The 10,017-nt window shown below is 38.4% G+C and overlaps 1 pseudogene; it reads right to left on the bottom strand.

Moving 5' to 3' along the window:
- Positions 1–1,010: 1,010 nt before the first annotated feature.
- On the bottom strand, positions 1,011–3,913 carry LOC149749387 (endothelial differentiation-related factor 1 pseudogene; annotated as a pseudogene).
- Between the last annotated feature and the right edge of the window lie 6,104 nt (positions 3,914–10,017).

Raw genomic sequence — 10,017 nt, 5'->3', positions numbered from 1 at the left:
TCCTTTAGTATTGGGAGAATAAGAAGAAATGTCCCCACTTGTGCATGCAGATGACCCAAAGACTCACTGTCATTGAAACATGTAACTCTCTTTTTTAAAATTAATCAAAATGTGCCCTGTTTGCCTATGAGCAGCAGCTTACCTTCCCAGAATTTTCTTTCTAGTTCCTTCTCCTGCATATTCATTCTCCTCCCTCACCCCTCTTATTGACAAACTAAAATGACATTATTTTTGTTATATAATGCAGAGGCTTGTAAAGTGAGTAGTATATGCTTCCATTTGTCATCTGCCTTATTTGGCTGATTTTGAGCCCATGTCTCTATCACCTCGGTTTCAGCCCTGAATGCTTTCTTCTCTGTTTCTTAATGATGGTTTCAGCACTGGCAGCAGCTTTGTCACAGGGGGCTAAGGACTGCGTGTCTGCTAAAGTGTTCCTCATAAGTGAGCGTGTCAGAAACAAGTCTGAAAGATTGAAAACACACACACAACTGTGGAATATAATCTGGGCTCATCCACTGTCTCACCATCTCCCCACCCCCTGCCAGCACTATGACCTCATCAGATATGATGATGGTTCATTAAGAGTTGACATACTTTTGTTATTCACTAAAGTTTAGAAGATACAAAATATCATCCGTTACTTAGATTAACTATAGGGGAATAACTACACCATGCTCATGTTTTTTCATTCTTCATTGCCATAATTTTCTTTTTAGTTACTGGTTGTGGAGGGGATGTGGGATTGAATGACATTCAAGATTCCTTTCAACATATTAACACTGAAATTCTGATGTAACTATGATTCTATGAATTCATATCAAAATCTAGCTTCACTTTATTCCTCAGTGAAAACCTACAACAGCCTCTTACCACTCCTAAGGTGTTACACTGGTTTTTAGAAAATATACCACAGAACGTTTGCTGAAGTATCATGAATAATTAGAAATAAATTTGTCAAAATAAACAAATTTTGCTTTATGAGCTAGTGTTCTTTACTTTTTAAGCCTATTTCTATATGATGAATTGTAAAACACCCTAATATGCAGTAATGCTCCTTGTTATTAATTATAAATGGCAGGTGGATGTAATCCACCATTTTATATGCTGTTGTGTTTTTACCTCAGTTCTGGTTCCAACTCTGGTTGCTTTTACCAGATAGGCAGCTTTGAACAAGTACTAACCTCTCTAAGCCTCAGTTTCCTCATGCCAAAAAAAAAAGTAGCTACTAACAGCATATATGGCAGGATATTATGAAGACTGATCACAGAAATGTAGATTAAAAGATTTTGCTAAATTATAAACTACATATAATTTAAAAATATAAAGTATATACAGCTATAGGATTTGGTTTGAATGCAGACCATAAGCTCTTTAAGGGTAAGGACGTGATCTATTTTGTTCTTAACAGTGCCTGACGTAATAGACACTCAATGAATATAAATAAACATTTGTAAATGAATAAGTGAATGACTATTTCTGGACTACTTAACACTAGGCCAGTGTTATAGGTTGAATTGTGTTGCCCAAAAAGATAACACCGGGACCTCAAAATGTGACCTTATTTGGAAATAAGATCTTTATAGATATAATCAAGTTAAGATAAGGTTATACCAAATTAAGTTGGGCCCTAATCTAATGACTGATGCCCTTATAAGAAGAGGAAAATTTGGATTCAGAAACAGAGTGGAGAAGACCATGTGAAGACAGATGGAGATTGGAATTATGCATTAACAAGCCAGTGAATGCCAGCAGCCACAAGAAACTAGAAGAGTCGAACAAGGATCCTCCCCTAGAGCCTTCAGACAGATCATGGCCCTGATGACACCTTGATTTCAGACTTCCAGCCTGTGAGAGAATGCGTTTCTGCTGTTTTAAGCCACCTAGTTTAGTATTTTGCTATGTCAGCCCTAGGAAACGGATACAGCCAGGATCCTGAACAATGTGGCACATGTTTGTGATGACGAAGGGGATCACTGTTTGATCTCTGTCTTCATACTTAGAAAGTCTGTTAGAAGAGAATTTGATTTACCTTGACTTATTTGAATGCCTGGAATAATTAATTGTCACAACATAGGTTTCTTTATTATCGTAAAGGAAAATCAGCAATATCTATTAAGTATTATCAGTAATTATTCTGTCTTGGATAATATAATCTTAAGCTCACCCAACTGTCTAAATCTTCTGTTTTCTGACAAACACTTCCATCTAAAACTATTTTTCAACATATACTACTTAGATGTTAATAGTTCAATAATATGATTCCCAAAAGATATATGGTTGATCATTACACAAGTTATATTTCCAGAAAGAAATATTCTATTTGCTGTAGGCAACTTTCTTGCTACGGTCTAGTCATTGCATGACTTTCATAGTTAACTACTGCTTGCCCGTAGAGTTTAAAATAAATGTACCAATGGGCTATGGGGCAACTCCATCTCAAAACATTTAGTGACCACATAGAGATTTGAAGACTGGAATAGCCTTCTAAGAGAGATTACTTATGGTCCACGGATTTTGTGTGGCAACATGACTGGTGCATCTATGTTGTGGATATCATTAAATGATAAATGATGACATTTGTTGTTAAGGCAATTTTAAGCCTCATATCAACAGTTTGTAATCATCATTAACATACAACCCTTCCCACTTTTCCAAAATCTAAAAAATGTACTTATGATTCAAAAATCATTCTTATGAGGTACTCCCAACTTTTCAATTCAGTTTTTTAAGCACTTCTCAATTATTATATAAATATAAAAGGTTCTCCATAGGTTCATCATAGGACAGAATTTATAGAAACTTCTTCTATGTGGGTACCCAATTAATATTCAAAGACATTTCAAATATGCCAAGATTTGTCATGAATTATGCATTGTTTTAGATTTTTATAATCTCCTTACTTTGAAATATGTGCTATAAATCTTGCTCTTATTCCTCTAGTTTCTGATATAACATTTTTATTTGAATCATTTTTCTGTTCTAGCTTTTGTCTAAGGAGTAAACAAAGTATGCTGATTTGCTAAAATTAGAATGAAGCTATTTATTTATTTATTTATTTATAAGGGCAACAAATGTTTATTAGCTTCTTTACGAGCCAGGATGAAGATGCAGCTCCTCTCCCAGACGGTGGCTGCCCACCCTGTGCGAGGCGGTCCCCCTCCGAGCTCCCTGGAGCCACACCCATGACGGGGCAGACCCCGGGGGCGAGGAAGGCAGCGTTCTGCACCCCACGTGAAGGACTGGGACAGGGAGGAAAATAATCAGGAGAAGCAAACACCTTGCAAGGTTTTGTTTGTGAGTTTGACAGCAGGTACTGGTAGAGGGGGTTCCCGGGCAGGGATACCGTCCTGTGTTCTGCGTGGCCGCGTGAAGAGACCCACGCTGGCGCTGGTGGTCAAGGGGAACCAGGCAGACAAGATCAGCCGGAATGCACTGATTTCGAGGTTTTGTGTTCATGTCGCCCTTGGCCCCTTTGCGATCGGCTTCCCAATGGCTTTCCCCCAGAGCTTAAGGCCGATGGCTCTCTCGATCTTGCCCAGAACCTGGTTCTTAGGAATGGCCCGGCCACCCTCATAGTCCGCGATGACCTGTGGCTTTTCGTTGATTTTCGTCGCCTGGCCCTTCTGCATCAGCCCTTTGCTCTGCCGGCCCTGCGGGATCACCTTGCCCACCTCCAGGGTCACCCGGTCGTGGTGCAGCTCCTCAGTCTCCCGGTCCAGCTTGGCTGTGTTCTTGGTGATCGAATGCTGTTTGTTCTGGCCGGCGGCCCATTTCTTGGAAGTCTCCACATCCTCTCCTCGTCTCTGAGCTGCTAAGATGGCCTGCTTGGACTTGGCCTGGGCGACCGTGGGGCCCTTTTTGCGCAGCACCGTCGCGTGTCCCAGTCACTCTCAGCCATGGCGGGGCAGGCGGGGCAGACTGGGCAGGTGGTCCGTCAGGCGGCTCTTGGGCAGCTGCTGGAGACCCGGCGACACTACGTCCCCTCGTCGCTCGACCACTTCCTAGAATGAAGCTTTTTTAAAATTTCAGAATGCCTTAGGTCGCACAAAGTTGTTTTTGTCGTTTTTCTTTATGTGCATAGGTGCCGGTATTGTGTAATGGCATTTTATTTTTTAATTTTTGTGCACAGGATTGTCAAGGGTTTGATAAAATGTATTAAATTTCACATTATTGGACTCCTTTGGTCAGAAAAACAATAGTCTCCATGCCAATATCCAAGCTGACACAAGCTGATCCATTAAAAATATAGCATATTATTGCATTTTTATCCCAACAGCCATCAAATAATGGTAAGGCTTTCTTTTTTTTTTTTCATGTTACTTTGGAGACATCTGTTTACCTGCACCTGGAACTCTAGGTAATGTATTTGTGCAAGATATCCCAATAAAAAAGGGGGCAAGGACAATGTCAGATAGAGTGGGAAGAGTGTTTTCCAATTTATTATTAATATGATTATTAGCTTCTCATTTAAAAAACACTGCCTTAATAATATTTGCTGCCATGCTACCATTCAAAGAAACACTTGCAGCATCCATATTTTGGCAAGAGAATATGAAAAAATCATCTGTCTGGGAAACTATTTGAACAGTATCTCCAATAACATAATTTTAAACTTTTTGTTCTATTTAATCAACGCTGAAATAGATGAACCTCTATTTCATTTTCTCATTTTTGGACTCATTAATAGATCAAAGAAATTAGAGATGGTTTGATTAAACCATTATTCTGCCTGAAAAAGATAATATCTCTGGTGAATTTTAAAAAATCATTAGAATTTGGCAAACTGGATTTTAAAAAATTATAGGCTTTTGTATATAGAAAGAATCCAATTAATTTGATCACAGAGTAATTGTGAGAGATACATTATGCAGATATATTTTTGTAAGATAATTTTTTGTTTTGCTTATATGAATGTTTCGCTTAAATTGATTGTCTATCCTTAAGTCACCTCTGTTTCACCCTTTCTGTTGCTTTCCGATAGTATATGACCATTTATCTAAAACTAAAACTGCTTAAAGGCAAAAAGCCATAGTAAAACCACAGACAAAATTTATCTCTTCTAGTTCCTAAATGTCATCCAAATCGTACAGGTATACATTTCCAGTTAACAGGTGAAGGAGTATTCTTCAGATTCTGCTCTCCACCTCTCCATTCTAGTAGATCCTTTGTCAAAATCCATTTCCCCTGTCACGTTTTGCCTCATGTTACTCTTAGCTTCCACTCTGCCCCATTTTGATCTTTTCTCATCTTTACAGATAAAGACTCCCAGACTTAAAGAGGTTTAAATAACTTGCCCAAAGTCACAATACTAGTAAATGTTGACACCAATCTGTCTGACACCTAAACTCTTATTCTTTCTACTATTTCAAAAACTACTCCAGAAAGAGGGATTCCACGTACATTTGCGTGTTGACTATGAAAAGTAAATATGTTAGAACAATGCTTCTCAAACTTTAATGTACATACAAATAAACTAGAGATCTTGTTAAAATGCATATTCTGATTCAGGAGGTCTGGGGTAGGGCCTGACCTTCTGTATTTCTCACTAGCTCCAAGGGGATGCTGAGACTGCCACATTTTCAGTAGGAAGGGCTTGTAAGACCTAGCAGAAGTTGGATGTTGTTAATAAAGCTACTATTAGATTTTGTTCACTAATTTTCTTACAAACACTCCACAGTTTTTAGTGTATATTATCTTACTCATTCTTAGTTTTTTTTTTTTTTTTGCCGTATGCGGGCCTTTCACTGTTGTGGCCTCTCCTGTTGCGGAGCACAGGCTCCGGACACGCAGGCTCAGCAGCCATGGCTCACGGGCCCAGCCGCTCCGTGGTATGTGGAATCTTCCCGGACCAGGGCATGAGCCCGTGTCCCCTGCATCAGCAGGCGGACTCTCAACCACTACGCCACCAGGGAAGCCCCTTAAATATTTTTAAGTGATGATCACAAGTCAAATATTTTGAATTTATTGTTATAATAAAATAAATTCAAATAAATTAATAATCAGGATTATTAGCTAATCTGTCAGTTCCTCATGTCCTTTTTCTTTTGCAGTGGAACTGGTGAAGCCATCATGAATAAAATAAATGAATTGAATATGATCTACTCCATTCTCTTGAGGCCATTTTCTCAAGAGAGACAATGGGGATTATGTGGACAATTTTGAACATGTGCTGTCTCCTGCCCCTTCCAACATTTTTATCAAGGTGAAAACAGGTACAAGGAATGTGACAAACAGCCTTAAAGGAGATGCAAATCACCACGGGGTGGACGGAAGAACAGATATGACAATAGGGAAAGGGGTGTTCTCAAAGAAGCACAGGGATTGGGGCAGAGCTTCAAGAACCAGACAAACCTAAGTTGGAACCATGGCTTGCCTCCTACTGAGCATATGACTTTGGGCAAGTCATTTATCCTTGCTAAGCTTAGTTTTCTAATTGGCAAACATCTACCTTGCAATGTTATTGTTATAACAGAATGATGGATATAAAAGAACCTGACACATAGTAGGCAAGACGCAAATTGATATCCTTTTCATATTTGCATGAAGGTGAGCTGCTAAGTGTAGATTTTAGGCATACAGGCTTGAGGGGGTCTTCCCAGCTTTTTCTTTCTTGTCCCTTCTCTGGAGTTTCTGTTCAGTTGTCCTCAGCACCAAACAGTATCTGAGAATGAGGTCTAGCGGAATTAATCCAATCCCAGACAAGGCACTCTCGGTGGTATCTGGGTCACTCAACATCTCACTTATGTTTGCACATACATTATAATACTATGGGTCATAAATATTTTACCAATTAATGCAGTTGGGACTAGGCCCATCCCTACAGTCATTAAATCAAGCCTGCTTGGTTTGGTCAGAAAGCATTACTTGACATACTTGTGCAGAATAAATCTTGCATGTGTTTTTGATGCAGAGAGAATCCAGAAAGTTTAAATAATGAGTAATTATGATTCTGAAAATAATGAATTCCACCATTTTTAAAGCAGATCCTTCGGTGAATTTCTGTTAGCATTTGACATTTAGATCTTTAGTCCTACTTAGCACAAGCCACGTTTCTCAGCACCAACCTCCTCTCCCAAATCTATGATAACTAAAGGTGGTCCTTTTGAGCTATTCTGGACACCATTTTAACTGATTAGTAATGAGGCATGAAGAGCAGGGTGGAAGCAGGAAGTTAGGTCTAGGAGTCATCAGTATGCTCACCAAAACAGCAAAGTGATTTGAATTTTCCTATCTGGATGCTGTTTCAGGAGACAATGGGAATGTTTTTTAGCCTCTGGATTAATGGGTTTGGGGTGGAATAACCTTTCTGGGAAGATATATTCATCTCTATAGTTAAGATGGCACTATGGTCCGTTTTAGACCTTACTGTCTGTGGATAAAGCAGGTGCTTCTGGGTGTCCAATAGCTGAGAAAATACAATATCACTAAACAGATTTCCTACTTCTAATTCATTGATTTCTCCACTTCCTTTATAGCCATTATTCTCTACCTTCCTTCACTTCCATGGTTATCTAGCTTGGATTCTGCAGTCAAATATCACAATTAGTCCCTGGCCCTAACCTCTGCAACACATCTCCCTGAAAAAACCCCATCCTGAATGAACCCATCACTCATCTTTGCTGAGCCTTCACCAGAGCAACTAAGTAGATGGCAGAGAAAAACTACACCGCCAGGCAGACTTATACTGTTCGTTTGCCTCACCTGAGTCCTTGACACTGCCCAGAAATCTCTTCTTCCAATAAACTTGATCTTCCATCCACAGTAACTACCAGTTCATACCTTCTCTATTCTTCTCTGACCTCCCATCCCCTCCTCTCATCATTGCCATTTTTTGCTAATGACATAGCATAAGACATGCTAGAGAAAATAGAAGTTATTGGTTATTCTGGATCTGTCTGTGAGGCTGTTCCTGAATGAAACTGACATTTGAGTTGGTAGACAGAGTAAAGCAGATTGCCTTCTGCAATGTGGGTTGGCATCATTCAATCCATTGAGGGCCTGAACAGAGAACAAAAGGTGAAGTAGTAGTATTTGCTCTCTGATTGATAGAGTTGGGACATTATTCTTCTCCTGCCTTCAGACTTGGACATGGGCTGGAACTTATACCATTATCTCCACTTGGTCTCCAGCCAATTCCTTACAATAAATCTCTATTTATCTATCTATCCTATTATCATATATTATGTAAATATTTTACAAATAAAATATTGGTTCTGTTTTTCTGGAGAACCCAGAATAATACAAGCGCCTAGCAGATATTCATGGACTCAGAGATAAAAGGGAACTTAGAAACTATTTTACCTCTCAAACCAGTTCTTGCAATATGATAGCCATCTGAGTGAGTTCTTACAATTTGAGACAGATTGTATAAAGTCAGTGTTTGACACTGCAACAAAAGTTCTTGGGAATTTTGTGTGTAATGTTTCATATATGCATTTACATATATGTATCTGTACATTTCTCCATAGAGAAGCTGCTAGGCTTTCATCAGTTTCTTTTTAAAAACTTCTTATTATGAAAAATTTTAAACATATACAAACGTGGAGAGAATAGTATTATAAACCTTCATGTACTCATCACCCAGATTCAACAATATTAACTGATAACCGATACTACTTCATCCTCACCCCCTCTCACTATTTTGAAACAAGTCCCAGACATCATATGATTTTATGAATAAATGCCAAACAGTTAATTTACAAATACATTTTAAGGACATAATCCTCTACTGATTTGAAGATTGCCTGTATTTACACCTTGAGTTGAATAATGTATTTATTAATTTTCTATTCTTTTTTCCTTATGGACATTCTTCCATGTATGGGAAAGAAAAAATCTCTCTGCCAACTACTTAACCATATTTTTCTATTTATGTAGACTATTTTGAGTAGAGAGTCAAATTTTGGTTCTGTTACTAAGTATGTGACTTTGGGCAAGATTTTAGCTGTCTCTTTTGCATCTGTAAAATGCAAAAATGCTTGAGGATTGTGCCTGTGACATGGCACTCATAATGTTGGCTATTATTATTATTTAATATGACAACTAGAGCTAGAATATGCAGGTGAAAGTGATGGCATCTGTAATTCTTGTAGTGACTCTAAGAGTCAAGTATATAGCAGATGCTCAGAAAATGCCACCAAGAAGCAAATAATTCACCTTTTCCTCTTTTCATCTTAGAGAATGCCAAGTGTCCTTGTGTGCCCTTATAATAGCTTTCTCCCATGCCAAGGGGATAACAGGGCAGACTGATCCCCTCTAATGGCACACAGAGTCTCAGCTTACGTCTGGTGATAAATAATGAAGCAAGATAACGGATTCTGCCTGTAGTCAATTATCTCAGGTCCCTGTTTCTTAGTCTTCCAATGGGCCCTCAGTAGGGACTTATGTAGCCACAGAAACAAGAGCGAAATTGAGAAATAAAGAAAAAACAATTCCATCTGTCAAACTGATGATGGATGCTATCCAAACCTGTGAACAAAACCTTAAGTGCTAATTCTATGCACTGCTGATGCCTTTAATTATGTGAGTTTGACAGATGGAAAGATCATTATGCAGTTTTTATTTAAGAAGCTCTTGCAACTGTAGTTTTTGTGCCAAGGGTAATCAGTCACATTAAAGAATTTGCCAGAAAGTAAACTCTACCTTATTTATAGCTTACTAGGTCCTAATTATGCTTCATAAATGGACAGTCATATAATAAGGCAAACACAAAATATACAGGACTGCAAATTACTACACAGCAGTTACATGTCAGAACAGGCAGCTATTTCAAACCATATAATACTTTCCTGGCAATATGCAGCAAACACACTCTAGATAATACCTTGTTGAAGCAGAATTCCAAAGATCTGAAATGATGTTTTTCCTCAGTCTTGGTTTCAGCAAGACCTTCAGAAAGTTACTGAATAATCATTGTTTGCCATATATATATATATATATACACACACACATATATATTATATATATACTCATATATACATATATGCATATTCATTCCTCTTTGTGTAGTCCATGCCT

Source organism: Delphinapterus leucas, chromosome 4 (genome assembly GCF_059928025.1).
Source record: "Delphinapterus leucas isolate spDelLeu-1000000601 "Yukka" chromosome 4, BTC_Dleu_Yukka2, whole genome shotgun sequence".
Classification (NCBI taxonomy): domain Eukaryota; kingdom Metazoa; phylum Chordata; class Mammalia; order Artiodactyla; family Monodontidae; genus Delphinapterus; species Delphinapterus leucas.
Note: the sequence above shows the minus strand (reverse complement) of the source record. Positions and strands in the feature narration are given on the sequence as shown.